The following is a 25542-nucleotide window of genomic DNA, read 5'->3' as shown; positions in this document are numbered from 1 at the left end:
ATTGTTGGATAGAAACCTGTTTTCTAAGAGATTGACTTCTATAGTGCAGAATCCTATTAGTAAAATGGAACTTTGCGCTGAGAGAATGATTTCTCAGTTGGCAGAGTGCTAGCAGTGAGCAAGCCTTCCACAGGAACTGAGTTGAGGGTAGCCTATATAGGAATCTGGGGGGAGGGAGGGAAGGCTGGTGGAGCCTGAGCTGATTAGAAAAGGATTCCTGGATTGAATGAGAATTTCGAATTTCTAAAAGATCAATGGGAGTTGATTTGCCCTTCTTTCATACTGGGAGTATAGACTACTTTGAGCCTTGGAGATCCTGATCTCTCAGATCAAAAAAGAGTGATACTTTCAGAGTGATACTTTTAAAGGAAAAGGGAACACAGTAAAGAGAACAGTTTCACTCCCACTTCAGATTTATCCTTTCATTCTTAATTCCATATTACATTTAAACTAAAGGGAAACAAAGCCATGAACTGGTTTTGAATTATGAAGCCATTTAAAATTTAAAATTTATTTCTCATTTAATTACTACTTCCCTCACCCTATTTTTCCTATCTTTTTTTTGTATAGACATTTTCAACCTCTCTAAAATTATACATTGGCTACTAGCCTAGAGATCCTAACAAGGCTGAATGGCTAATCAAAAAAAAAAAAAAAAAAAAAAAAAAAGCTTTAGGATGGAAATAGCCCCATATAATTGAAGGAATCTCCCTTAGCCTCCCTGTCCTCAGTATCCTTTTTCTATCAAGTGACATAGTAGAAATAAGTAATCTGTAAGTCATTTTTCACTGAGTAATTCTCTATTTACCTATCATTTTGAAAACAGATACTAAAGATCTGTGAAGGAACTTTAGAGCTGAGTAAGCCTAAAGAAGGGCAGAGCGAAGTCAGATTGGGCTCTTGAATGAGGAGTAGATTAAATCTTCTGACCTGCACACAGAACAATCCATCTCAGGAGATATGTCCCCAAATAATGTTTCCTTATTATTACATTAGAAGCTCCTTCTAAATAGAGTCTAAGACTTTATTATTGGAATTTTATATATATATATATATATATATATATATATATTTCTTCCTTTAGTACCAAGACATATCTCTATCTACCCAGAAGACATCAAGTTTTCATTTATTCAACCAATAAATAGATAAAACTCCTTGGTCAAAAGTTATTTAAAAAGTTATAAACATTTCATTCTTTCCTCTGTCTATTTATAAGCTGAATAGGTGAATCTAGAAGAAAGGATTAAAAAAAAAAATTCAGGTATTCCCCCCCACCCTCCAATTTAAAAAGCAAAAGCCAAGGAATTTGTTTGTTCATTTTTCTTTCTTTTTGTTTGTTTTTTATAAAAGAAGCAGAATGGCACAGTGATCAGAGAGCCAGCCTCCGAGGCAATAAAACTTGGGCTCCAGTCCCATCCATTGATGAAGGGAGCCCTGAAACTCTTTCTCTTTCTCTGTCTCTCTGACTTTAGGAATGAGCCATGAGGTAGAGCACTCGAGAAATTCTTTCAAGGAGAAAGTCTCCTTGAATCTTGTGTTTGTAGGGGATCCCGTGGGAAGGAAACATCCTAACAGCTTCATTCTGTTTTCCTGAGAGACCAGCACCACCCCATTGATAATACTCATTAGTGATTAAGCTTCCCATTGAATTAAAGATCAAGCCTAGAGACACTCATTCAATTATTCAATTCTATTTAATTCCAGCTCAAACTCCACCCACCAGCCCCCAACAAGAGCAACTCCAGCTTGTAGTCAAGATTTCTATTATAAAAAGAACTAATTTTAAACTCAGTCCTTATAGAGGACCTAACATGTCATGCCATGCCATGCCATACAATGCTATGCCAAGGAAACCTCTGCCCACTGAAATAATATTCTCTTTCAGTATTACCCTTTTTTTATCTCCCTCACCTATTTCCCTAACAAGACTTTATATCTCTCTGTTGAGACCTTGTCACTAAGGCTATTCATGCATGGCAAAGGCTGACTTCCTAATGCCAATAATAAACTTCTTTTTATCAGTCTAGCTTTTTGGGTTCGTAAATTCCTTTATGAAGGATCTCTGTGCCACCAGAAGGGGGTTCCCATAACTCCCTACTCTTTGTCAAATCCTAAAGGGGACTTGGGGAGCCCAAACCCCTTCATTGGATTCATTCTCTGAACCCTGAACCTGCCACTAACTTTATCATCTAACTCCCTGACCACTAGGAACCCTAATCTCATCATTTTGGTTCCCTGAATCTAATCTCATTACTATGACATATCTTGGTTGTATGATCCTACAGAATTTATCTCTGTGCTTTAAGCAATTCTATGACTATATGATTCAGGAGGTCCCATGTTCATTATTCAAAGGAAATACCAAGAGCTCCTTGTACCAATGAAATCACAGACCTAATCTCTATCCTTAGCAAATCTGCCATATGTAAATATATCTGTGAAATTTCACATTTAACAATATGACTATAAAGTAACACTGTCAAGTGTTAATTAAATATACACATGCATGTGTATTATATATAATGTAAATTATATGTGTGCTAAATATATATCAAATCATATATTTATATGTATATACACATACACACATGTATATACATATATACATATATATGCAGATATATACGAACTAGAATGTCTTCAATATATGATTTCATAACTATAATGTATTTGATATAACCTTACATCAGGGAACCTTAGCATGTTTCTATAATTGGCACAAGTCAAGGGCATTGTTAAGTACTAAAAAACCTATTTGGATTACTTAATTCTATCATTGTTGGATTGAAATTTCTGTCATTTATGTATGCCAATCTTAGCATGATTTATAGTGATAGCTTAGCTAGTAATCTTCTGAAAGTTTGTATTACAGTGAAATATATAATAGATTTGGTTCTTTTACTTTTTGAAGGACAAGTTATCTTTTGATTTTTTTTTTTTTTTTGGCCTCCTAGTTCTTTGACCATACCAACTCCTATAGAATTTCTGTTTCCTGTCTGTTTAATCCAAATTAATGTGCTTAATTCATAATTTATACATCTTTCCTCTATCTTTTCATCTCTCAGCTAAATTTGCTTGAAGTGACTTAATTCCAAGTAAAAGTTCTGTGGAAATTTTTTTTTTATTATTTAATATTTTTACTTTTATTTAATATTTTCTGCAGTTACATATAAAACATTTTTTACATTAATTTTTAAAATTTTTGAGTTTCTCCCCACCACCAATCCCTCTAAGAAGGCACATGTGAAGTTATGCAAAACATTTCTGTAAAAATTATATTGTTAAAAAAAATACATCTTTCCCCCTCTCCCAAAAAGACCTCAAGAAAAATAAAGTAAAAACAATAGAATATGGATCATTTATGGAACACATAAATGTTTATAGAGTACTTTTCTCATGATAACTGTCAGTAACATGGGACTTCAATGAGACTCACATAATTTCAGGGAAACTGTATTCTTTTCAAGAAGCTGGAGAGTAAAATAATGTCTGAAGATTATGAAGGAAAGAAAAAAGACAACTGGTGCTAATAACTGGGTAACAATGGATAGAGCATCAGTTTTGGAATCAGGAATATTCTTCATGAGTTCAAATATGAACTCAAACACTTGTTAGCTTTGCCACTCTGGGCAAGTCAGTTCACTATGCTTGTATCAATTTCCTCATGTGTATAATGAGCTGCAGAAGAAAATGGCAAAACACTCTCATATCTGCTAAATAAACCCAAAAAAAGTAAAAGAAGAATTAGATATGACTGAAATTACTTTCTTCCTTGAATTAGAAAGAACTGTATGCTTTTGGGAAAAAAGTACCTGATTTTCCTCCAAAGAAAGATAAGGTGAAATGACATAAGCTATCATGTGAAAGGTTGTCTGAAAAGAGAAGAGGAGAAAAGCATTAATAGTTAGACTCTCTATTCAAGTAACAGAGATGACCTGAATTAGGGAGAGAAACATTGCTCTTCTCAGGGTGTGTATACAAATCACAACAAAGACATCTTCCCCAGACTCATTAAGATAGGATGTCTACTACTTGCCTCTGAGGAGTGATATGGGCACAAATATTATTGTCAGAAGCAAATTGGAAGATTTAGCCATGTATTATAGTTTTAAGCCTTGAAACTGAAAACTACAGGTTGTAGTTTTTTTTTTTTTTTTTCATTGTTGGCCATTGAAAATAAGACACTGGAGAGAAAAAAAAATTTTGGGAGCAGACCAGCTGACTAAGAAGGCCGTATCAGAGAGGATATTTATATCTCAGAATTTGCTCTGGAACTTATTCCAGATATTCCTGATCTCAAGGTTTACTATCTATCCTACATTAGCAATCACAGGATCAGACTAACAGATGTTAGTATCACTATGGAATACAAAAACAAATATATATGAAAAAATTCTATGCATGATACACTTTTAAACTTAATCTACATTATTAACATTTCCTGTATCATTTTCTTAAGTCAAGGTAATCAAAAGGGTACATCAACCCTGAATTGTAGCCATTGTTGATTTACATGGTCAAAATGTTCACACTGAAAATTTGCAAATTGGCTGATATAAACTGGTTTGAGTTGGCTCTACCATATGCCTGATTTATTGTAGTGTCCATTGTATCAAGTCATTAAGCAATTAAGCCATTAACAACATAATAATATATATTCTTGAGAGAATCTAGGAGTAGCTTGATGGTTCAGTGAATAGAACACTGGCCCTGGGAGTCAGAAGAATCTGAGTTTAATTCTGGCCTCAGATACTTATGAACTGTGTGACCCTGGGTAAATCACTTAAACTCAACTGCAGAGAGAGTATTTATCTATCATATATTAAATGATAGAAAAATTGCTGACTATAAACATCAGCTTTTCTGTAAAGTTCTGTTGTCTCTAAGTTATAATCCTTCTCTGGGAGGAGCTTTCTTTTCTGTATAATCTTTTCCTCTGTGAGCAGTTTTCTTGGGAGGCTTCTGGAGCCTTCCCCTCCAAAAGTGTGGGATTGTTGGATTTGCGAATCCACGGGATGTCTTCTCTTTGATTCAATCCAGACTGACATCTAAACTCAATCTCCCAGTCTAGACTGCTCTTCAGACTCAATGTTGCCTTCTTTTATCCTCGAAGAGAATGGGCTTGTGAGAACTCCTACAGCCAATGAACTTGCTCCTTTTAAAGGTGTAAACTCCTTTAAATGTGTAAACTCTTTTTCAGAAGTCTAAAGCTATAAACTCCTTTTAAAAGTTTGAACTAAAAGTTTGAATTCTGAGCTAGAGAATCTAGACAACCTGAATTATCACCTTATAATCCTAACACTTTTCTATCATGCTCTTAACACTGAATCAACGACAGTTTAACTATTTGTCTTTCTTTATGTAAGCAATATTTCTATTTTTAAACAACCTTGGATACTGGTAAGGAATTATAATCATCTATATCAATCAACCAATTAATTAACATTAATTAAGGACATATGTGTCAGTAACTATATTAAGCAGTGGGGATACAAAAAAGAGGTAAAAGATAGTCCCTGACCTCAAGAGCCATATAATGTATATACTGAATAAACAGGAAAATATTAATAGAGGTTAAGTACTAGAATTAAGATGAGTTAGGACAGGCTTTTTGCAAATGGTGGGATTTTAGTTGGAATTAAAGAAGTCAAGGAGATCAGTAGCTGGAACAGAGAAGAGAGAGAACATTTCAGGCATGGGGGAACAACCAGAAAAAAAATATCTGGAATTGAAAAAAGGAGTGTCAGGAAGCCACTGTCTATATATCAAAGAGATGTGTATAGAAGTAAGGGGTAAACTACTGGAGAGGTAGAAAGGAATTAGGTTGTAAAGGACTTTGTTTTTTTTTTCCAGCTTTTTACTTTAATATTTTGTTTTTCCCAGTTACATGTAAGATATGTAAAAAATAAATGAAAAAAATTAAAAAATGTAAAAAATATTAAAACAATATTTTAACATGTCCGTTTAAAACTTTGAATCACATATTCTTTCCCTTTCCCCCACTGAGAAGTCATGTGAAGTTATGCCAAACATTTTCATAAAATTCATGTTGCAAAAGAAAACACAAATCTCCCTAATTCCAATATCAAGAAAAAAGTAATTAAAAACAAAGTATGCTTCAATCTGTATTCAGACACAGTCAGTTTTTTCTCTGGATAAAAATAGATTTTTTTCATCATAAATTCTTCAGAGTAGACTTGGATTATTGTATTGCTGAGAATAGTAAAGTCATTCACAGCTGATCATCCACAACATTACTATTATTTGAGAGCCTCCTGCTCATCATTTCTCATAGAACAATAATATTCCAGCATAATAACATGCCACAATTTATTCAGACATTGCCCAACTGAGGAGCATCTCCTCAATTTACCTCAGAAAAGAACTGCTATAAATATTTTACACACATGTATCCCTTTCCTTTTTTTTTTTTTAATAATCTCTTTGGGGATAGATACATATCTATGTATCCATTTACCAGCTGGATCAAAGGGCATGCATAATTTTATAATCCTTCAGGCACAATTTATGAATGACTTTGAAGGCAAAATCAGAAGATTTTTACTTGATTTTGAAGGTGAGAAGGGGCATTGGAGATTAGGGAGTAGAGGATTGACATGGTTAGACTTATGCTTTAGGAAAATCATTTTGTTCTCTGAGTGGGGCATTGTGTGCAGTAGGAAGAGACTTGAGAAAGGCACACTCATTATTGGGTTGTTGTAGTAGTGTAAGTCTGTGGTAATAACAACATGTACTGACTAGTCTAAGAAGAGAAAAAAGGGCATAAATAAGAAAACTGCAAGATAAAGTCAAAAGGCATTCAGAATAGCTTAGATGTGAGGAGGGAGAGGTGAGCCTGAGTATGACATTTAAATTGGGGACCTGAAAGTCTGGGATGATGGTTTTGTCTTTTATAGTTACAGGGAAAGTAGAATTTTTTTAAAAGTGAATATTGAAAACTATCTTTAATATAATTGGAAAAAAAATTAAAAACTTTTAAAAAAATTTCTGAGGTGACTAACCTTCTGAGGATGAGCCTCTGCAAAGAGAGACTCTTTGAACCTCATACTCATAACCCTTCCATTTTATTTATTTGTTTACTTATTTATTCATTTAATTAATTAATTATTCATTCACCTATCCATTTATTTATTTGTTCATTCATTCATTCATTCATTTATTTATTTATTCATTCATCCATTCATTAATTTATCTATCTATCTATTTATCTATTTATTTATTTATTCATTTATTTATTTGTTTGTTTGTTTATTAATTAATTAATTAATTAATTAATTATGGTTTTTATTTACCAGATCTTTGCATGGGTAATTTTACAACATTGACAATTGCCAAACCATTTGTTCCAATTTTTCTCCTCCTCCCTCCCCCTCCCACCAGATGGCAGGTCAACCAATACATGTTAAACATGTTAGACCATAAATTAAATTCAATACATGTATATATGACCAAACAGTTGTTTTGCTGAACAAAAAGAATTGGACTTTGAAATAGTGTACATTTAGCCTGTGAAGGAAATCCAAAATGCAGGCAGACAAAATTAGAGGGATTGAAAATCCTATGTAGTGGTTCATAGTCATCTCCCAGACTTCTTTCGCTGAGTGTAGCTGGTTCAGTTCATTACTGTTCTATTGGAACTGATTTGGAGAGATTTTGTTGGAGAGGGCCATGTCCATCAGAATTGATCATCATACAATATTGTTGTTGAAGTATATAATGATCTCTTGGTCCTGCTCATTTCACTCAGCATCAGTTCATATAAGTCTTTCCAGGCCTTTCTGAAATCATCCTGTTGGTCATTTCTTATAGAACAATAATATTTCATAATATTCATATGCCATAATTTATTCAGCCAATCTCCAATTGATTCCAGGTAGTATCCAGTTTCTGGCCACCACAAAGAGGGTTGCCACAAACATTCTTGCACATACAGGTCCCTTTCCCTTCTTTAAGATATCTTTGGGATACAAACCCAGTAGTAATTCTGCTGGATCAAAGGGTATGCACAGCTTGATAACTTTTTGAGCATAGTTCCAAATTGCTCTCCAGAATGGCTGGATGTATTCGCAGTTCCACCAACAATGTATCAGTGTCCCTGTTTTTACACATCCCCTCCAACATTCATCATTATTTGTTCCTGTCATCTTAGCCAATCTGACAGGTATATAGTGGTATCTCAGAGTTGTCTTAATTTGCATTTATCTGATTATTAATGATTTGGAGCATCTTTTCATATGACTAGAAATAGTTTCAATTTCTTTATCCGAGAATTGTCTGTTCATATCCTTTGACCATTTGTCAATTGGAGATTGCCTTTATTTCTTATATATTAGAGTCAATTCTCTATATATTTTGGAAATGAGGCCTTTATAGGAATCTTTCACTGTAAAAATGTTTTCCCAGTTTATTGTTCTTCTTCTAAACTTATCTGCATTAATTTTGTTTGTACAAAAACTTTTCAATTTGATATAATCAAAGCTTTCTATTTTGTGATCAATAATGATCTCTAGTTCTTCTTTTGTCATGAAGTCATTCCTCTTCCACAGGTCTGAGAGGTAAACTATCCTATGTTCCTCTAATTTATTTATAATCTCATTCTTTATTCCTAGGTCATGAACGCATTTTGACCTGACCTTGGTGTACAATGTTAAGTGTGGATCAATTCCTAGTTTCTACCATATTAATTTTTGTCAAACATTGAGTTCTTATCCCAAAGGCTGGGGTTCTTGGTTTTGTCAAACACTAAGTTGTTAGAGTTATTAATTATTTTGTCCTTTGGACCTAACCTATTCCACTGATAAACTAGACTATTTCTTAGCCAATAACAAATGGTTTTGGTAACCGCTGCTTTATAATATAATTTTAGATCTGGTACAGCTAGGCCACTTTCCTTTGATTTTTTTTTTCATTAATTCCCTTGAAATTCTTGACCTTTTGTTTTTCCAAATGAACTTTGTTGTTATTTTTTCTAGGTCATTAAAATAGTTTTTTGGCAGTCTGATTGGTATAGCGTAAATAAATAGATTAGTTTAGGTAGTATTGTCATCTATATTATATTTGCTCGCCCTATCCAAGAGCATTTAATATATTTCCAATTGGTTAGATTGGACTTAATTTGTGTGGAAAGTGTTTTGTAGTTTTGCTCATATAGTTTCTTGTAAAGTTCTGATCGTCTCTCAGTTGTAATCCTTCTCTGGGAGGAGGTTTCTTTTCTGTATAATTTTTTCCTCTGTGAGCAAGTTTCTTGGTTTTCTTCTCCAGCCAGACTCTTCTTTTTCTTCCTGAATCCTGGCTCTGGATCTTCTCCAGCTCTTGTCCTTCCCCAATCCAGACTGCTCCTCTAGGCTGCCGGCCCAACTCTGGCCCAGAGTAGACTAACTCCTTGCTCAGTGTTGTCTTCTTTTATCCTCCCAGAGAACTCAAGGGCTTGTGGGAAAATTACTTCAACCAATGAACTTGCTCCTTTTAAAGGTTGTGTAAACTCCTTTTCATATGTAAACTCCTTCTCAGAAGTTGAAATGGGAAAAAGATCCTTAAAAGCTGGAACCAAAGATGTGAACTAGAGAATTATTAACTACCAACTTAGCACTTAGTAAGAACTTAACAGTTTCTGATTTTCCCTTGGCAGATAGATTCCTAAATATTTTATACTATCAGTAGTTGCTTTAAATGGAATTTCTCTCTATAACTCTAACTATTGGACTTTGTTAGTGACATATAAGAATACTGATGATTTATGTGGATTTATTTTGTATCTTGCAACTTTGCTAAAGGTGTGAATTATTTCTAATAGCTTTTTAGTTGAATCTTTGGGGTTCTCTATGTATACCATCTTGTCATCTGCAAAGAGTGATAATTTGGTTTCCTCATTACCTACTCTAATTCCTTTAATCTCTTTCTCCATTCTTATTGCCAAAGCTAGCATTTCTAATACAATATTGAATACTAAGGTGATAATGGACAACCTTGTTTCACCCCTGATCTTAATGGGAATGGTTGCAATCTTTCTCCATTACATATGACGCTTATTAATGGTTTTGAATAGATGCTACTGATTATCTTAAGGAAAAGTCCATTTATTACTATACTCTCAAGTTTTTAATAGAAATGTATGTTGGATTTACCAAATGCTTTTTCTTCATCTATTGAGATGATCATATGATTATTGTTAATTTGACTATTAATATGGCCAAATATACTGATAGTTTTCCTAATATTGAACTAGTCCTGCATTCCTAGTATAAATCCTACTTGACCATCATGTATTATCCTGGGGATGATTTTCTGAAGTCTTTTTGCTAATATCATATTTAAGATTTTAGCATCAATATTCATTAGGGAGATTGGTCTATAGTTTTCTTTCTCCGTTTTCAACCTATCTGGTTTGGGTATCAGTACCATGTCTGTGTCATAAAAGAAATTTGGTATTACTTCTTCATTCCCTATTTTTTTCAAATAGTGTATATAACATTGGAACTAATTATTCTTTGAATGTTTGGTAAAATTCACCTGTGAATCCATCTGGTCCTGCAGATTTTTTCTTAGAAAGTTGATTAATAGTTTGTTCTATTTCTTTTTCTGAAATGGGGCTATTTAAGCAATTTACTTTCTCCTCTGTTAATCTGTAAAGCCTATACTTTGGAGGTAGTCCTCCATTTCACTTAGATTATCAAATTTATTGGCATAAAGTTGGGCAAAGTAACTCCTTATTATTTCTCTAATTTCCTCCTCATTAGTGGACAGTTCCCCCTTTTCATTTTTAAAACTAACAATCTGATTATCCTCTCTCCTTTTTCTAAGCAGATTTATCAAAGGTTTATCTATTTTATTGGTTTTTTCATAAAATCAACTCGTAGTTTTATTTATTAGTTCAATAGTATTTTTACTTTCTTTTTTTAAAATTTTATTTATAATTTTTGACAGTATATATGCATGAGTAATTTTTTTATAACATTTTCCCTTGTATTCATTTTTCCAAATTATCTCCTCCGTCCCTCTACTCCCTCCCCTTGATGACAGGCAATCCCATACATTTTACATGTGTTACAATATAACCTAGATACAATATAGGTGTGTAAATACCATTTTCTTGTTGCACATTAATTATTAGCTTCCGAAGGCATAAGTAACCTGGATAGATAGACAGTAGTGCTAACAATTTACATTCACTTCCCAGTGTTCGTTCTCTGGGTGTAGTTATTTCTGTCCATCATTGATCAACCATTCTCCAATTGATGGACATCCATCCATCTTCCAGTTTCTAGCCACTATGAAAAGAGCTGCCACAAACATTTTGGCACATACAGGTCCCTTTCCCCTCCTGAGTATTTCTTTGGGATATAAGCCCAATAGCAGCACTGCTTGATCAAAGGGTATGCACAGTTTGATAACTTTTTAGGCATAGTTCCAAATTGCTCTCCAGAATGGTTGGATTCTTTCACAAGTCCACCAACAATGTATTAGTGTCCCAGTTTTCCCACATCCCCTGCAACATTGATCATTATTTGTTCCTGTCATCTTAGCCAATCTGACAGGTGTGTAGTGGTATCTCAGAGTTGTCTTGATTTGCATCTCTCTGAACAGTAGTGATGTGGAACACTCTTTAATATGAGTGGATATAATTTCAATTTCATCATCTGAGAATTGTCTGTTCATATCATTAGACCATTTATCAATTGGAGAATGGTTTGATTTCTTATAAATTAGGGTCAGTTCTGTATAAATTTTGGAAATGAGACCTTTATCAGAAACTTTAACTATAAAAAATATTTCCCAATTTGTTACTTCCCTTCTAATCTTGTTTGCATTAGTATTGTTTGTACAGAAACTTTTTAGTTTGATGTAATCAAAATCTTCTATTTTGTGATCAATAATGATCTCTAGTTCTCCTCTGGTCATAAATTCCTTTCTCCTCCGCAGGCCTGAGAGGTAGACTATTCTCTGTTCCTCTAATCTATTTATGATCTCATTCTTTATGCCTAAATCATGGACCCATTTTGATCTTATCTTGGTATATGGTGTTAAGTGTGGATCCATATCTAATTTCTACCATACTAATTTCCAGTTTTCCCAACAGTTTTTTTCAAATAATGAATTTTTATCCCAAATGTTGGTACCTTTGGGTTTGTCAAAGACTAGATTGCTACAGATGTACCCTTTTTTGTCCTTTGTATCTAATCTGTTCCACTGATCTACCGGTCTATTTCTTAGCCAATACAAATGGTTTTGGTGACTGCTGCTATATAATATAGCTTTAGATCAGGTACACCTAGACCACCTTCATCTGACTTTTTTTTCATTAGTTCCTTTGCAATTCTCGACCTTTTATTCTTCCATATGAATTTTGTTGTTATTTTTTCTAGGTCATTGAAATAGTTTCTTGGGAGTCTGATTGGTATAGCACTAAATAAATAGATTAGTTTGAGGAATATTGTCATCTTTATTATATTCACTCGGCCTATCCAAGAGCACTGAATGTCTTTCCAATTATTTAAATCTGACTTTATTTTTGTGGCAAGTGTTTTGTAATTTTTCTCATATAATTCCTGACTTTTCTTTGGTAGATGGATTCCCAAATATTTTATACTCTCAACATTTGTTTGGAATGGAATTTCTCTTTGTATCTCTTGCTGTTGCATTTTGTTAGTGATATATAAAAATGCTGAGGATTTATGTGGATTTATTTTGTATCCTGCCACTTTGCTGAAATTCCGAATTATTTCTAATAGCTTTTTAGCAGAGTCTTTGAGGTTCTCTAAGTATACCATCATGTCATCTGCAAAGAGTGATAGTTTGATTTCCTCATTTCCTACTCGAATTCCTTGAATCTCTTTCTTGGCTCTTATTGCCGAGGCTAGCGTTTCTAGTACTATATTGAATAGTAATGGTGATAGTGGGCAACCTTGTTTCACTCCTGATCTTACTGGGAAAGGTTGCAGTTTATTTCTATTGCATATTATGCTTACTGACGGTCTTAAATATATGCTCCTGATTATTCTTAGGAATAATCCATTTATTCTTATACTCTCAAGAGTTTTTAGTAGGAATGGATGTTGGATTTTGTCAAATGCTTTTTCTGCATGTATTGAGATGATCATATGGTTTTTATTAATTTGATTATTAATATGGCCAATTATACTAATAGTTTTCCTAATATTAAACCAGCCCTGCATTCCTGGTATGAATCCTACTTGATCATAGTGTATTATCCTGGGGATGATTTTCTGAAGTCTTTTTGCTAATATCTTATTGAAGATTTTAGCATCAATATTCATTAAGGAAATTGGTCTATCATTTTCTTTTTCAGTTTTCGATCGACCTGGTTTAGGTACAGTACCATATCTGTGTCATAAAAGGAGTTTGGTAGGACTCCTTCATCTCCTATTTTTTCAAATAATTTATATAACATTGGGGCTAATTGTTCTTTAAATCTTTGATAGAATTCACATGTGAATCCATCAGGTCCAGGGGATTTTTTCCTGGGGAGTTGATTAATAGCTTGTTCTATTTCTTTTTCTGAAATGGGACTATTTAAGCAATTTATTTCCTCCTCTGTTAATCTAGGGAGCCTATATTTTTGGAGGAAGTCATCCATTTCACTTAAATTATCAAATTTATTGGCATAAACTTGGGCAAAGTAACTCCTTATTATTTCTCTAATTTCCTCTTCATTGGTGGAAAGATCCCCCTTTTCATTTGTAAGACTAACAATTTGATTTTCCTCTTTCTTTTTTCTGATCAAATTTACCAAAGGTTTATCTATTTTATTGGCTTTTTCGTAAAACCAACTCTTGGTTTTATTTATTAATTCAATAGTTTTTTTACTTTCAATATTAGTGATTTCTCCTTTTAATTTTTGTATTTCAAGTTTAATTTTTGGTTGGGGGTTTTTAATGTGGTCTTTTTTTAGCCTTTTAAGTTACAAGCCCAATTCGTTAATCTTCTCTTTCTCTATTTTCTTCAAATAAGCCTCTAAAGATATAAAATTTCCCCTTATTACTGCTTTAGCTGCATCCCAAAGATTTTGGTATGATGTCTCATCATTGTCATTATCTTGGGTGAAATTATTAATTGTTTCTATAATTTGCTGTTTCACCCAGTCATTCTTTAAGATGAGATTATTCAGCTCCAATTACTTTTTGGTCTATTTACTCCTAATTTTTTGTTGAATGTAGTTTTTATTGCATTGTGGTCTGAGAACAAGGCATTTATTATTTCTGCCTTCCTACATTTAATTTTGAGATCTTTATGTCCCGATATATGGTCAATTTTTGTATAGGATCCATGAACTGCTGAGAAGAAAGTAAAAGTATATTCCTTTCTATTGCCATTCAGTTTTCTCCAAAGGTCTATCATACCTAGTTTTTCTAATGTTCTATTTACTTTTTAAATTTCTTTCTTATTTGTTTTGTGGTTTGATTTGTCTAAATCTGAGAGTGCAAGGTTGAGATCTCCCACTATTATAGTTTACTCCAAGGTGCAGCCCCGGACGGCAGAATTCGGCTTCACAGCCTTGCCGAGATCTGTATTTCCGGATTGGGGTGTTTCTAATATCTTGCTTTATATTTTAAAGGGGCTTGATTTATCTTCTGGACTGCTGTTTTATAAGCAGAGAAGAGCTTACAGCCTGTGCCAGATTCCTCAATCTCAGTGCCTTCTCTGATCTCAGAGTTCTCCTCAGCTTGTTTGGCGCAGTGTTATAGCACCTAACCCTGTCTGGGCTGGCCTTTTTTCTTCCTCCCCTGGGATCCAACTTCTGTTGGAACTCCAGATTTTCTTCAGCTGTTAAGTCGTGCTTCCAGTCCTTGTGGTTTCTATCAGTCCAGAGTTATTTTTGAGGCTAATTTAACTAGTTGGTATTGAGGGAAGAAGGGAGCTCACTAAATCGCGTGTATCTTCTCCGCCATCTTGGCTCTGCTCCCTATTTTTACTTTCAATATTATTAATTTCTCCTTTTAATTTTATTATTTCAAGTTTAGTATTTGATAGGGAGTTTTTAATTTGGTCATTTTCTAGCTTTTTAAGTTGTAAGCCCAATTCATTGATCTTCTCTTTCTCTGTTTTCTTCAAGTAAGCCTCTAAAGATATAAAATTTCCCCTTATTACCACTTTGGCTGCATCCCACAGATTTTGGTATGATGTCTCATTGTTGTCAATATCTTCAATTACATTATTTATTGTGTGTATAATTTGCTATTTCACCCAATCATTCTTTAAGATGAGATTATTTAGTTTCCAATTACTTTTTGATCTATTTACCCCTAACTTTTTGGTGAATGTAGTTTGGTGAATGCATCATGATCTGAAAAGAAAGCCATTACTATTTTTGCCTTTTTGCATTTAATTTTGAGATCTTTATGTCCTAATTTATGGTCAATTTTTGTATAGGTTCCATGAACTGCTGAGAAGAAAGTATACTCCTTTCTGTCACAATTCAGTTTTCTCCAAAATCTATCATACCTAGTTTTTCTAATGATCTATTTACCTCTTTAATTTCTTTCTTATTTGTTTTGCGGTTTGATTTATCTAATTCTGAGAGTGCAAGGTTGAGATCTCCCAATATTATAGTTTTGCTGTCTATTTCTTCTTGCAATACCACTTGGTGCATATATGTTTAGTATTGATATGGTTTCATTGTCTATGCTACTCTTTATCAAGATATACTTTCCTTCATTATCTCTTTTGATTAGATCAATTGTTGCTTTTGCTTGATCTGAGATAAGGATGGCTACCCCTGCTTTTTTGACTTCACTTGAAGCATAATAGATTCTGCTCCAGCCTTTTACCTTTACTCTGTAAGTATTTCCCTTTTTAAATGTGTTTCCTGTAATAACATATTGTAGGATTCTGACTTTTGATCCAGTCTGCTATCTGCCTCTGTTTAATGGGAGAGTTCATCTCATTCACATTTACAGTTAAAATGACTAATTCTGTATTTCCTGCCATCATAATATCCCCTGATTATGCTTTTTTCCCCTATTCCCACCAAACCCCTTCCCCAGTATTAAACTTATGACCCTCACTTGTGTTACACAGCCCTCCCTCTTTAATATCCTCCCTCCTCCCTTTAAATCCCTTTCCCTTTCTTATTCCCTTTCCTTATTGCTCTTTTCCTTTTCCCTTTTTCTTTCCCTCTTTTTAATGAGGTGAGAAAGACTTTTCTGTAAAACTAATATGTTAATTATTTTCTCTTTGAGCCAATTCTGATGGGAGTAAGGTTCACACAATGTTTCTCCCCCTCTCTAACTTCCCTCAGATATGATCGGTTTTCTTTGCCTCTTTGTGGTATGTGATTTCCCTCTTTTTATCTACCCTTTCCTCTTTTTATTACACTATCCCCTTTCCATTTCTACTTCCCTTTTTTTTGTTATATCCTTAAAATCAAATTATACATGTAGTCTTAATGTATATCCACAACAGAAATACAGTTCTCAAGAGTCCCTTTTACCTTTTTCTGCTTCTCTTGAGTCCTACAATTGGAGATCAAATTTTTTCTTTAGATCTGGTTTTTTACTTAGAAACATATGGAATTCATCTGTTTCATTAAATGTCCATCTTCTTCCATGGATGGAAATGCTCAACTTAGCTGGGTAGTTTATTCTTGGCTGCATTCCAAGTTCTTTTGCCTTTCGGAATATCAGATTCCAGGCCCTTCGATCCTTTAATGTAGAAGTAGCCAGATCTTGAGTGACCCTTATTGTTGTACCTTGGTATTTGAATTGTTTTTTTCCTGGCTGTTTGTAATATTTTTTTCCTTAGTCTGATAGTTCTGAAATTTGGTCACAATGTCCCGTGGAGTTTTTTTTTTTTTTTTTTTTGTTAGGGTCTTTTTCAGAAAGTGTTTGATAAATTCTTTCAATGTCTATTTTACCTTCTGGTTCTATTATCTCTGGGCAGTTCTCTTTAATGATTTCCTGTAAAATAGTGTCTAGGCTTTTTTCTTCATCACAATTTTCAGAAAGTCCAATAATCCTCACATTATCTCTCCTAGATGTATTTTCCAGGTCTGTCATTTTGGCAAGTAGATAGCTGACATTTTTCTGCAGATTTTCTTTTTTTTGGCTTTGCTTGACTGATTCTTGGTGTCTCAGTGAATCATTCATTTCTATTTATTAAGTTCTGATTTTCAATGAGTTATTTTCTTCATTATCTTTTTAAACTTCTTTTTGTATGTGTCCGATTGAGTTTTTAAATAAGTTGTTTTGCTCCATGGAATTTTTTTCCATTTCACTAAATTTGTTTTTTAGTGAGTTATTTTCTTTTTCCAATTCACAAATCATACTTTCTTGTGAATTCTTTATCTTTTCCAATTCACAGATCCTACTTTTCTGTGATTTCTTTACCTTTTCCAACTCCTTAATTCTGTTTCCCTGCACTTCCTGTGAATTCTTTACCTTGTCCAATTCACATTTCAGGAAGTTTTTTACCTTTTCTAATTCACATTTCAGGACATTGTTATTCTCTAGCATAGCTTCTCTTTCCTTTCTCCATTTTTCTTCTAATTCTCTCTTCAGACTTTTAATAATTTCTTCTAGGAGAGCATTATTTTGGGAATTGTCTGGAGCCTATGCTATTAGCCTCCTCAGGTTTGGAAACCAGCTCTTTTTCTGCATAGAAGCTGTCAATTGTTTTGTTCATTTTTTTGCTTTTTTTTTTTTTTTTAAGCCTTCAGGTTCTGCCCTTAGGGCAAGGAGATTACCAGCTTCCTCTGCAGAGCAAGGATGGGTTTATGGGCAGTATTTGCCCTGTCAATGGGCTGCAAGGAACGGCCGAGCTGCGGGAGGGCTCTGGGAAGAGCTCCATGGGAAAGTGATTATGCCTGGGTATCATGGGCCGGGCTGTGTAAGTGCCCTGCTAGGAGTCCCACTGGGAGGATTAATGACCACCTTGGGGCTAGTGGTCAAGGAGCAAAGGTATCACTGCCCCCCTCTCCCCCCAAAAGCCTGCTTTGAGTATTTTCAAAAGTCCTGTTCCTCACCAGACCAGACCGGAAGTGTCCCTGCCTGGGGGAGCACATTCGGGCTGGGGAATTTCCACTACCCTCAGCTAGCCCCTCACTATACAGATGAAAGGCTGCCCTGGGTTGTGCCCCTGCTTGTGTGACTGCCCCCCCCCCCCCAGCCCCTTGCTGCCTAATTTCGTGAAGAACTGTGCTAGGTCACTTCCGGTCCTGGGTGGGCACAGCCAGAGCCTCTCTGGCTTTGGCGTCCCTCAGTGTACCCACTACTCCAGGCTCCAATTTCTCTGCCGGTTCACTACTCCACCACCAAAGCAAAGCAGTCAGGCTACAGCAGAGAGCTCTGTGTAAACCTTCCAACTGCAAATACAGGCCCATTCCCGTTTCTCTCCCTGCTCTGTGCTGGTCTGTTCCCACCACTTCAGGTCAAAACTTTTCTGGCGATATTCCAGATTCTCTTCCACTGTAAGTTTCTGGATTTCCAATCTTCATGGGTTTTACCAGTCAAGCGCTGTTTTTGAGGCTGAATTAAATACTTGGTAGAAAGGGAATTAGAGAGCTTAGAAAGTTCCATCTAGCTTCTCCGCCATCTTGGCTCCACCGGAAGTAGAAATTTTTGATGAGAGAAGGAAAGAGTTTACAAGGAAAGATAATAAGTTCTGTTTCGCATATGCTGAGTTTAATTTGGATTTTCAGTTTTAGATATCTGAATGAAGTTCAGCAGTAGAGGCAGTATAGGTGCCATCACTGAAGTGAAAATTAAATTCCTAACTTCCATAATAATAGTGACAGCTCTGAAGGAAACTATTCTGTGCTGTGAATAGTAGTCTCTGCATCCTTATCCTGATCCCATCTTTATAGCATTTGAATTTCTTGACATTGATGTGGAAACGCATTCAGTCAGTACAAGATACCAACTAGTCTAGCTAAGTCCAGAGAATTTAATGCTAGAGAGTTAGTCACTAGGTAATGATTTCTTTTTCTTATTTTAGCATGTCATAAAAATTGTCTTTTAAGGTATGGGGGAATAGCTATATGCATAAGCATAAGTATAATGTGAGTATAAGAATTAAATCATAGAACCCAGAAATATTGAAGCAAAAGCATGTGTATAACTTCTATTACTCATTTAATCAATTCATGTCTTTGACCAAAAATTAATTACAAGATCAAATTTAAAAGATGTATTGTGACCGTCATGTTGACACCAAATTTATTTTGCATTTATTCACACCAATATGGCAATATGCCATAGTTTTGCAAGATTTTGTGCTTTATTTACTGTATGTACTTCTTAAAACTTAGGTGAGCTTGAGGAATTTGTTCTGGAGTCTGTTTTGAAAATGAATTAAGTTTTCAGAGCTCTAGTGTGGTACTTAAACAGTGAAAAAGAAGAAGCATTTCTGATAATTTCATATATTGTCACCTTAGTCTAATACTTAGTCTAAACACTAGATTCTCTTTCTGCAAACCCTGTTTACAGGCATAAACACCACTAGTCTGAAACATTTTAAATTCAATATCATCATAGAAATGATGAAAGGATACAAGAAGCAAATTTCCATTTAAATAGGGGTCATATATGGAAAAAAAAACCTAGGCCTCTTTCCTCTGTTGGGTTCATTTATTTGTAGTGAAAGTTTTTTAAATATTAAAGTCTTGTATTTTTAGATATGGAAATGATTGTGGACAAGAACATATTTTGTCAAGCTCCTAGGTATGATTTTCTTCACATTTCATTAATTATAATACATTAGAATATTTGAAATAAAATAGCTTTATTAATTATCTATTCACATCTATTTGAGAGAAAAATATGAGTACCTGAAGGTTGAGCACTTGATTGTATAGAATAATTTCTCTGGAGGAAACAATTATGAGAATAGTTCTAAGGGATTACATTTTGGGAAAATTACACAATTACATGTGGAAATTGCTTTGCAATCTAAATCTTATCTTCCTTTTCTCCCCCCTCCTCCAGCTTATTAATTTGGCATATGTTATTTGGTTTGGTTATTGGATTGGAGACTTCCTAGCATTAGGATTTTAAATTCAATTTTTACTTTCAATTTCTTAGAAAAAAAGGCTTAGGGAAGTCATTGCTCTGGAATTTAGATGGATCTGTATATTTTATACCATACTGCTTTCCATTTATCATATCTGCATAAAATTATTATAGATTTCTCATTATTTATACTTTGGGGGATGTTCCATAGACCATTAAAAATGTATTTGAACCCACAGATTGACCCTGAGTTAATTTTTTTTCCTCTGGGAGAAATCTTTCTGAGAAAGTTTTGTATGTAAAACTGTTGTTTTTATTAATAATTTTTTTATTTATCAGATATATGCATGGGTAATTTTACAACATTGACAATTGCCAAACCCCTTGTTCCAATTCCCAATTCCCCCCCCCCCCAAGATGGCAGGTTGACCAATACATGTCAACTACGCTAGAATATAAATTAAATACAATATATGTGTACATGACCAAACAGTTGTTTTGCTGTACAAAAAGAATCAGACTGAAATAGTGTACAATTAGCCTGTGAAGGAAATCCAAAATGCAGGCAGACAAAATTGGAGGGACTAGAAATTCTATTTAGTGGTTTATAATCATATTCTAGAATTCTTTTGCTGGGTGTAGCTGGTTTAGTTCATTACTGCTCTATTGGAACTGATTTGGTTCATCTCATTGTTGAAAATGACCTCATCCATCAGAATTGATCATCATATAGTATTGTTCTTGAAGTATACAACAATTTCACGATCCTGCTCGTCTCACGCAGCATCAAACTGTTGTTAAATAGTCCAAAAAAATAGAGTTGTTTGTGTGCAACTTCATATCTCTGAAATCAATCTACCTCCCCTTCACTATATATTTAGCTGAGCAGAACCAATTAGCAAATATCCACAGCACATTTCAGTTTCTTGAATGCATTTCTCTTGCATTTCATCAGGATTCTTCCAGAAGCATCTCCTTAGAAACTTTCATTTGAAGATACTAGTCATATTAGTCATTTTATGTGACTGGCATTTTAATTGTATGCTCTCCCGTAACCCCTTTACTTCAAAAGCAAAGATTATTCAGAATAATATTAGGCTATATGTCACAGTGAGTACAGAACTGACCTTGGAGTGAAAACTAACTTAGTTTTAAGTTTTATCTCTGACGTTGCCACTGATTGTGTAACCTTGCACAGATTATTTAAACTTTCATTGCTTTAGCCAACTGTACAGGACAATAATTTTCAAGCAAAGTGTTAATTTTTTTAAATAAAGAGAAATTTCTCACCTAGAAGTTCTATAAATCAATTTTATAAAAAAAATAAATCCCAAACTCCATATTGTCAGTCACCCCTTTCTCCCTGACAATTTCTTCTCTTTAGGTTTTCATGACACCAATCTCTCTTTATTCTCTTAAATGTCTGATCATGCCTCAATTTATTTTGCTAAATCTTTGTCAAGATTATGCCCACTAACAACAGGGCTCTACCAAGTCTTCATTCTTGGTCTTCTTCTCTCCTTCCTTTATAATATTTTAACTTGAATTGATAAAGGGGAATTCTTACCTTGGAGACACTGAAGGTTGTGTGATTATTTGGTAAATTATTTTTGTTAGTTCACCACATGGTGAAGGGAAGGCAGAGTAACTTTAGAAACATGAATTTCTATCTGAATTACTCTTTTAAATTGACTATTTAACAACGTTTTAAAATTTTGGTTTTTTTTAGAAAGATTCATGTTCCAAAAAGGTTGAAGATAGAAAGAATAGTCCTATAAAAAGTAAGCAATAGAAAAGCTTTATAATCCCTAATAAGTTGATTCAGCAGTCCCTCTTACATTTTCTACCATGTTCCAGTAGTAATAGAGACTATAAGGGTGGAGAGAAACAAGGTAGGGAAACAAACCATGAGATTATATTTTTTAAAATATATTTTATTTTTATCTCAATTACACTTAGAATGATTTTAACATTTGTTTTTATTTTAATTTTGAGTTCTAAATTCTCTCCTTTCTATCCCATGGAAAAGGCAAACAATTTGACAGTAGTTATACGTGTGTAGTCATGCAAAACACATTTTCATGTAAGTCATGCAGTGAAAGAAAACCAGTTGGCTATTGCAATAGTGCAGTGTGAATTATTGAGAGCCTGAATTAGGGTAGTTGAGTTGTCAGAGGAGAGGAGGGGACATATACAAGAAATCTGATGAAGGGAAAGAGAGCAAAACTTATCAACTTGTTATATGTGGCAAGGCAAAAAAAAAATAATCTGATACCTAGGTTAGTAGCTTGTGAGACTGGATTGATGGTGATATCTTTGACTATGATAGATAAGTTATGAAGAGATGAGGGAGACAGTTCAATTTTGGGCATGTTAAATTTTAGTTGACTTCTATTTAAAAATTTTAGCAGGGTGTTGGCAGTGTGAGTTTGGAGGTCAGAAGAGATTAGGGTTGGACAAGTAGATATAGAAATAATCATTGAAACTATGCCAACTAATGGCATCATCAAGTGAAAGACTACAAAGAGAAGAGATAAGGGGAACAGGAATTGAGAATTTGGTGAACCTTACTGTTAGTATTATTTGGATAAAGAGATCAAAAAAGCTAACAAACAAAGCAACCCCCCAAAAAAAAACCCACAAAAAGCCAAAAACTAAGGAGTGTTTAGAAAATTAGGAGAACAAGGGAAACTATCATTAAGTGGGAACTTGGTCTTAGAGAATAAAGAAAATGGAAGGAGTGAGAATGCAGAAACTTCAGAAGAAATTCAGTTTGTTATCCAAGAAGTGTGATATTCCAGAGAAGGCTATCTAACTTTAGTATTGGAGATTAGAGAAATTTTGTTGAAGGGGATGGGGATAAGAGAATGATCATGAAAATGAACCTAGAGAGAAGAATCAAGAAGAAGGATAGTGATTGGCAATATCAACGGCTACAGAGAGGTAAAGAAGGAAAAATGTTGAGAAAATGACATTAAATATGGTAAGTAGATCACTGATAACTTTGGAGCAATTTTAGTTGAATGATAAGGTTGAAAGTCAAAGTAAATAAAAGAGGAATCATATTTTGTAGATAAACTTCATAAAGAGTTTAGGTCCAAAGGAGAGAATATATCTGGAACAACTGAAAAGAATGGATAGTTCAAGCAAGATTTTTTTTTTTTTTTTTTTTTTTTTTTTTTGAGGATAGGGGAAGATATGAGCATGTTTGTAGGCAGTAGGAAAGTAACTAGTAGACAATGAGTAATTAAATAGATTAGGAAGAAAGTAGGGAAGTGTAAAATCTTAAACTAGATGCCACATAAGTATTTAAGTGTAAACTTCTAGAAAGGATATGGTAGAAAGAATTAACTTTTATATATAGATGATATAGCCTTTGCAAAGAGAAAGGCCACTATTGTATGAGAAATGGAGTGAAGAGAGAGATAGTAGCAACAAGCATTTGAATGATGTAAGATAAGGAATAGATAAGAAGAGGAAGATCTTGATGAATGATCTCAATATTTTCAATGAAATATGGGGCAAGGCTCTCTATGTAGGTGGGGAATACATTTTTAGAAGGTTGGAAGAGGGATAAAAAGGTTTTGAAAAGCCGTTGTCATAAATGATATAGTGACTCTAGTGGAGGGGAATAAAAAGGATTATCTTACTTTAGTGAGAACTCATTGAGATTGTGAGGACCAATACATTTGTTGGTTTTTTAAAATGTTTTTATTTTAGCTTTTTATAGACAAAGCATATGTATTTCAACAGTGATCCTTGCAAAAATTTCTGTTCCAACCTTTCTCCTCCTTTCCTCAACCCCCACCCCTAGATGTCAGGTAGTCCCATACATATTAAATATGTTAAAGTATATGTTAAAAACAATATGTGTATACATATTTATACAGTTGTCTTGCTACACAAGAAAAATTGGATTTAGAAAGAAGGTAAAAATAACCTAGGAAGAAAAACAAAAATGTAAGCAAACAACAAAATAAAGAGTATAAAACTATGTTGTGGTCCACACACATTTCCAAGTGTTCTTTCTCTGGGTGTAGCTGGTACTGTTCATTACTGATCAATTGGAACTGATTTGGATCCTCTCATTGTTTAAGACAGTCCCTTCCATCAGAATTGATCCTCACATAGTATTGCTGTTGAAGTGTATAATGATCTCCTGGTTCTGCTCATTTCACTTGGCATCGGTTCATGTAAGTCTCTCCAAGACTCTGTGCATTAATTCTGCTGGTCATTTCTTACAGAACAATAATATTCCATAACATTCATATGCCACAATTTACCTAGCCATTCTACAATTGATGAGCATCCGTTCAATTTCCAGTTTCTAGCCACTACGAAAATGGCTTCCATAAACATTTTTGCACATACAGATCCCTTTCCCTTCTTTAATATCTTTTTGGGATATAACACTACTGGATCAAAGGGTATGAACAGTTTGATAACTTTTTGGCCATAGTTCCAAATTGCTCTCCAGAAGGGTTGGATCCATTCACAAATCCACTAACAATGCATCAGTGTCCCAGTTTTCCCACATCCCCTCCAACTTTCACACCTATCTTTTCTTGTCATCTTAGGCAATCTGACATGTGTGTAGCGGTATCTTAATTTGCATTTCTCTGATCAATAATGATTTGGAATACCTTTTCATATGGGTAGAAATAATTTCAATTTCATCTTCTGAAAATTATCTATTCAGATCTTTTGACCATTTTTCAATTGGAGAATGGGTTGATTTCTTATATATTTGAGTCAATTCTCTATATATTTTGGAAATGAGGCCTTTATCAGAATCTTTAAACTTTAAGATGTTTTCCCAGTTTATTGTTTCCCTTCTAATTTTGTCTACATTACGTTTGTTTATACAAAAGCTTTTTAATTTAATATAATTAAAATTTTCTATTTTGTGATCAATAATGATCTCTAGTTCTTCTTTGGTCACAAATTCCTTCTCCACAGGTCTGAGAGGTAAACTATCCTATGTTCTTCTAATTGATTTATAATCTTATTCTTTATGCCTAGATCATGAACTCATTTTGATCTTTTCTTGGTATATGGTGTAAACCCTGGGTCAATGCCTAGTTTCTGCTATACTAATTTCCAATTTTCCAAACAGTTTTTGTCAAATAGTGCATTCTTATCCCAAAAGTTGGGGTCTTTGGGTTTGTTAAACACTAGATTACTATAGTTATTGACTATTTTTTTTCAGCAAACTTAACCTATTCCACTGATTGACTACTCTATTTCTTAGCCAGTACCAAATAGTTTCGATGACTGCTCCTTTATAATATTGTATTAGATTTGGTACAGTTAAGCCACCATCACTGCATTTTTGAATAAATTCTATTGCAATTCTTGACCTTTTCTTCTTCCAGATGAATTTTGTTGTTATTTTTTTCTATAGTTTCATGAGAGTCTAATTGGTATAGCATTAAATAAATAGATTAGTTTATGGAGTATTGTCATCTTTACTATATTCACTCTATCCTACAGTACTTAATATTTTTGCAATTGTTTAGATCTCACTTTATTATTGTGGAAAGTGTTTTGTCATCCT

The sequence above is a fragment of the Sminthopsis crassicaudata genome, chromosome 3 (assembly GCF_048593235.1).
Source record: "Sminthopsis crassicaudata isolate SCR6 chromosome 3, ASM4859323v1, whole genome shotgun sequence".
Lineage (NCBI taxonomy): Eukaryota > Metazoa > Chordata > Mammalia > Dasyuromorphia > Dasyuridae > Sminthopsis > Sminthopsis crassicaudata.
The sequence above is the reverse complement of the archived record's forward strand: the minus strand, read 5'-3'. Positions refer to the sequence as shown.